At 30.6% G+C, this 6,613-nt stretch overlaps 1 non-coding gene across 1 annotated transcript; it reads left to right on the top strand.

Moving 5' to 3' along the window:
* Positions 1-379: 379 nt before the first annotated feature.
* On the top strand, positions 380-547 carry LOC129976777 (U1 spliceosomal RNA). The gene has a single exon (XR_008785199.1). It is a non-coding gene; the product is annotated as a U1 spliceosomal RNA (small nuclear RNA).
* The last annotated feature ends 6,066 nt before the right edge of the window (positions 548-6,613 follow it).

Here is a 6,613-nt window from a genome sequence, read left to right on the forward strand (position 1 = left end):
TTAGAGATTGTTTCGTTCGTTTTTGGTGAACTCGATTTGGGTTTCGGTTGGGAAAAGTTTCGATTCGATCCGTTTTCCAAAAGAATAAGAGAGAATGGAATTCTGTTTTCTGGTGAAAGAGTTGCGAAGCTATGAAATGTGGTGGTTCGTGCTTACTGAAGTTAGGAAAGCATAATTTATTCAAGATGAATTACCTACGAGCCTTTGTGTTTTAGTGCCTTTGAATTAAGGAGGAATTATTAAGCAATTGTTTTTTTTTAACATGCAACCGATTTCCATCTAAAAGTTACTTTTCTATCATAATTCATTAAGATCTTTTTTTTTAGAATCTTGGTAATAAACACCTGCTATTTCAATATATTTATAATGGTTAGATGGCATACTTATCTGACATTGGGGATGCCTTGATCAGGAAGGAAGCTCCCTCGAGCAGAGACCTACCATTGCAGTTCGGTGGGTTGACGTTCGTCACATCCGCAAATCGCGGTTGCTTGGGATGCATAAATTTTGGTGCAGCCCTATGGCGTAGTGGTAGCGCTTCGCGCACAGGTCCGAGGTTCGATCCTTGGGATGGGCAAGATCGGCTCAGCCTTTCATATCTTCAGTGGGTCGATAAACTGAGGACCAAGCATGCGTGGGAACTACCGACAATTTGTCGGTCTGGATAGGCATCAAAGCACCCCAGAAAAAAGGCAAGAGAGAGTCAGGAGGGGGGGGGGTGCCTCATCTGCAGGCGGGCAGGCCATAGGAACGCGGCTTTAGGCTGACCACCCAACCGGGACCTACGCCTTGCAATCCAAGGCCCTCGGTCATGAAAGCAGATATGGGCACTGTAAGCCTTGGCCCACATGTCACTGAGTTTAATTTTAGCTGACATAGCTGCCATCATCATAAAATGCAAATAATTTTATGTGTAATATTAATTAAGTAAATACTTTCATATATATGAAAAAATTTCTCTTATCGTTTGGGGTATTTTTACTTTCTCGTACACGTAGTGTAGAAAAAGTATAGTGATCGTCAAAAAAAAAAAAAAAAAAAAAAAAAAAAACCCGAACTCGAAATGTTGACGAATTTTCACGTTTTATACCAATCTGAGTTTGAAAAAATACATTTTTGGAATATGTTCTTTTGTCTGCCTGGGACAAAACTAAAAAACGCTTTGATATACACGGGTGAAATTCGGTACGCGGCTTTTATATCAAATTTGTAGGTTTCCATCAAATTGTGAGCAAAATTCAGAGGAAGTCTGTTTATCCTGCTTGTCGAATATAATTTTACGCGATAACTACAAGAGGATATAAGTCAGTCAGCGACTGGAGTTTCTCCCAGTTTGATTAGCCTAAAAATTAAATTGTTCATTCATAAATTGTTCAAATGATATTCAGACCTTTATGATTCGATCAGATTTAATCGCAGAAGACTGTAATGTCATTAAGAGAATCAAGATTATTTTATAGAATATGATTCATGAGATCGAAGGGCCTCATAAAATACAGTAATAATTTTCGTACAATACATTTATTATACATTATTTCAAGAAATATAGTTATTTTCAATATAAATAAATGCACTACACTTTAATATTGTGTTCATAATAGTTTTCTGAAGTACATTTATTGACTGAAAATAAAATATTACCACATTTAAATCCTTTTGAAAGTAAAACTGAATTTCGTGATGAATCAGATAATTTTTATTATTGAATAATTCTTTGAGATATTGCACAAATTAAAAAAAAAAGATTTTATAATATACACAAGACTTACATATTGAAGAATTCGATTTTTTGTAGTCATATTTAAAAAAAAACTTGTTTGGATTCAGTGAAAAAAAAATTGCATTAATTGAAATTTTATTAGCTCTGCTTTAATTTAAGATCAAATGTTACAGAAAATGAGAAAGATACATAATGCAATGAATAGATCGATGTAATCTAGTTATATGATTATCAATTGAATATTAAAAATATTCCGATTAAGAGGCCAAGTTATTTAAAATATTGGATTGAAAATTTTAGCGAGTATTAATTCCGATTAAACCAACTAATCGCCAAAAAAAAAAAAAAAAAAAAAAAAAAAAAAAAAAAAAACTAGTATTAAATAAACTAACGACAACGGAAAAATAGTTATTTGTTATTCGTGGTTTCAATATATAAATAGCTTTAGTGCAATATTTGTTTCGGAAGTTATGATTGCAAAATGTCAAGTTTGATAATAATTTTTATTTAATTAAATATTTCAGGATTTAATTAATTTCAGTAGTTGATTAAACAACGCAGTTGACCTAGAAATAGATCCTAGAAATGGCATATGTCTATTATTCACCTATTAATAGCTTTGGTGATAGACAAACAAGTACATTCATTTTCTGTTAAATATTATAGATAAACCGAAATCACAGAATTGAATATACTTTCACGAAATGCATCTTAACTAGCTTATTTTGAGTATTACACTTATATATATATGATATAAGTTATATATATAAGTGTAATAATTAAGTTCAGAATATATAAGTGTAATAATTAAGTTAAGGTTAATTAAGTTCAGAATTAAGAGATTATAACATATTGCACTGGAAATATCAAAATTTTGCGGCGTTTAAAAGTCAAACTAAAATTTCCAGGGTAAAGATTTCTGATTCTCTTTTATAAGTGGCGGCATGATAAAACTATGAATACAATTAAAAGCTCATAATAATCTCCTTTTTTTCCTCTTTATTATAAAGTTATTTTTATTTTTAGGGATGGTTGAAGGGGTATCTGAAGGTTCTGAGTCACTTTATAACAAACAAGTGGAGGGAGAGCCCCCACCCCTTACCCCAGTAAAAAGATTTTAAAAAGCAAAGCTGAATTTCTTTTTTAACGGAAGGTTACTTAATTTTTAGTGATTAATGTCGATACTTAGGTTTTAAATCTTAATAATAATTTTAGAAGTGTTTTTTTAAAACAATCAGTTTTTAGAAAATTGCGAAATAAAAATCATGAGAAAATTAAATGGATTCCTTTTTGTGATTGCATATTTCCGTCCAGGAAATTAAGCAATTTTCATTTCAAATACAGGGCATTCAATAGCACTCGATAAACTTACAGGAGATTCTGAGTTTATTAACACGATTCGAAATTACAAAGTTTTGTAAGTTCGGAAATTCTTTCTTATAAAAATAACGTTCGTCTTGTAAAAACGAAACTCCGTAAGTGTTTTCAAAGCAATTTCATTGTAAGTGTTTGATCCTTTATTGTTAGAGTAACTTCAATAATAACGTTATCCTTAACTTGTAATAGCTTTATATTAAGTTTCATTGTCTACGGGTAACATAGTCCAATCGAATATCAAAGAGTTTCAAAAATCTAAAACACATAAAATCAATTTTAAAACATAAAACCTTTTATAACATAAAGAAAAAATACATGATATCAATTTTGTTATTTTTACAATGTTGAATTAGTCATCAAAAAGAGCTCACTTCAGTTGCTCCTGGATATCGGACCGAAAAAAAAAGCGGGGGGGGGGGAGACGAAACATTGATCCTTTGAGTTTAAATAAAAGGATATGAATCTGAGAAGGTAATTTAAAGAAATAAACAAAAAAAAAAAAAAAAAAAAAAAAAAAAAAAATTAAAAGGACCTATAAAATAAACCACCGAATTTTAATATAGCTTTAATAACTAAAAAGTTATTTTTTGAAGTATAAATGTGTTAATTCATAAAACTAATTATATAAAATTTGAAGTAAAATCTTTAAAAAAGTGCTTGATTTTGAATGTTGAAGAGGAAAAAATCTTTCTAGAGTTTCCTCTTATTCAAAAGTTCTGGACTCGCACTGCATGTGGATCCCTAGAAAGTTTAATCTGACTTAGAATATATTTTCTCATAAAAATTTCAAAACTCAAATCTTTCGACATTTAATTTGATAATTTTTAAATGAAATACACAAGTCAAAACAACTTTTGCATTAGCCCCGAAGAGTTCTTCATAACTATGTAACCGCTATTATAACATTTTGAAAAATATTTTAATAAATCGAGAATGCGTGCTGTATAAAATCAATCAAGTTCTTGTAAAAATTAGAAATCTACATTAAAAAAAGTTTGCATTAGCCCCGAAGAGTTCTTCATAACTATGTAACCGCTATTATAACATTTTGAAAAATATTTTAATAAATCAAGAATGCGTGCTGTATAAAATCAATCAAGTTCTTGTAAAAATTAGAAATCTACATTAAAAAACGTTTGCATTAGCCCCGAAGAGTTCTTCATAACTATGTAACCGCTATTATAACATTTTGAAAAATATTTTAATAAATCGAGAATGCGTGCTGTATAAAATCAATCAAGTTCTTGTAAAAATTAGAAATCTACATTAAAAAAAGTTTGCATTAGCCCCGAAGAGTTCTTCATAACTATGTAACCACTATTATAACATTTTGAAAAATATTTTAATAAATCGAGAATGCGTGCTGTATAAAATCAATCAAGTTCTTGTAAAAATTAGAAATCTACATTAAAAAAAGTTTGCATTAGTCTTGAAGAGTTTTACATACTATACAACCGCTATTATAACATTTTGAAAAATATTTAAGTAAATCTTGAAAGTGGGTTGTATGACATCAAACAACTGCTTGTAGAAATTAGAAATCTTCCAAACGTCTAACCGAACCAGCACTCTTACATCCTGCCCTGCTCCTCAAAATGCGATAAGATGGGATCCGATACACAATTCCAATTTCCTGCATCCCCGGAAACCTGTGTCCAAATTCCAATTTTACACAATTCTTGCCGAGTAGGCCTCTGAACCGAATCAACAGCTGAGTGCGATCTTCATCGATCGCCGGCATGACAGCGGTCATGGGGGGAGGATCAGCCGATAATTACCTGCCGCCCAAACGCAATTAAAACACTTTATCAGTTATTCCAATAAGTTGTCGGACAGCTGTGAAGCTAGCTGTCGGCAGATACCGATCGGTGAATCGATAAGTGCAACGGTTCACGCGAGATCGATCTCTGGTACACACACAAAAGTCAAAATGACCGTTCGTGAACGACTTTATGGAGATTCTCTGAGCGTTCCGGTTCATTGTGTGCGGGTCTTTTCGGAAAACAGAGCTGTTGAAGGCCTTAATGGTTGGACAAAAGGTAGCATTTTTTGGTTCTCTTGCAACAGATGGCAAACAGATCATTCATTATTCAATCGATCCTTGTTTTTACGTTAATTAAGTGACATGCGTTGGAATTAGGCCGAGAAGAAAATGAATATGTCTGTAAAATCATGATAAAAAGACATCTAAGTCATTTTTTGGTATTTTTTAACAGTTTTATATGTAAATTTCGACTGTCAAAAACAGTCATGTGAATTTCGACTTGATTGCGATATCAGACGAGGATATTACACAGATTATCAACATCGAGTCCTCATCCGTCTGGTGGATATCGCTTAAATGTGATTACAAATGTATGATGACTGCCTAAATTTAAATGATTTATTGAAATGATTAATGTTAAGAAATAAGAAATTTTGAAATGAACTGCTCGATGAAAATATTTCCAATACTTTACTGTCAATAAATGATTCTGAATCTAAACTTCTGTATCATTTTTTTGCCAAGATCAGTTTTGTTTAATTAGTTAATTATATGTAAATATAATTATTTTTTCTGAACTCAAAGCAAAGAATTTGAAAATAAAGTGATATTGCATACATAGAGAAATACATGAGGCTATTATCTTGTGAAAATTAACTTATAATTATGAAATTATGAATTAATTTTCACATCTTCAACATTACTGGTGAAAGTACAAGAATTCGTTTATCGTTAATGTTGAAGTCCAAAAATTCATTATGTACGTGAAAACTTATAGTATTAGTAAGCAAATGAATGTATTCTTTTCATCACAAGAATTCATTTATCGTTTCAGTTTTTAACAAATTTAACTCTCTATTCTTTTGAAATTTTAATGCCCTGTCCACATAGATGTATGTGTGTGCGACTGTTATAAAATATTTTTGCTAAAACAGAAATAACGCAAATTTTAACTATATTTAATTTTATTTTTTGCAATTCCCATAAGAATATAATCAAATGTCAATCGTTCAGATGCTACCTTGGGTTATCATAACGAAGAAATTCAAAATTATTTAAATAATTGACGTTTATTTCAAAATTACACCAAATGCCATCACTACTGAAGGCTTGCATTATTTCAAACAATGTCATTTGTTTTAATGATAACAACATTTATTCTTCTAATATTTTTATAGAAACTACATCTATTCTTTCTATAATATTTTTTAAATACAAAAGTAGAGAAAAAAAAACATATTCGGGGTATGAACAAGGCTATAATTTCTCGTATAAGTAATATAGAGAAAATATAGTAATCATCAAAAAAAAAAAAAAATCGACCAAAAGATTTTGTCAAATTTTCACATTTTAAAAATTCCTGAGTTCGAAAAACACATTTTTGGAAAATGTCCATCTGTCTATATGCGACAAAGATAACTTAAAAATGTTTTGAGCTAGACGGTTGAAATTTGGTATACGGTCTTTATACCAAATTTGCAGATTTCTATCGAATTTTGAGTAAAATCTGCTCAGAGAAAGTTCGTCTGTCC

Source organism: Argiope bruennichi, chromosome 7, assembly GCF_947563725.1.
Source record: "Argiope bruennichi chromosome 7, qqArgBrue1.1, whole genome shotgun sequence".
In the NCBI taxonomy this organism is placed as follows: Eukaryota; Metazoa; Arthropoda; class Arachnida; order Araneae; family Araneidae; genus Argiope; species Argiope bruennichi.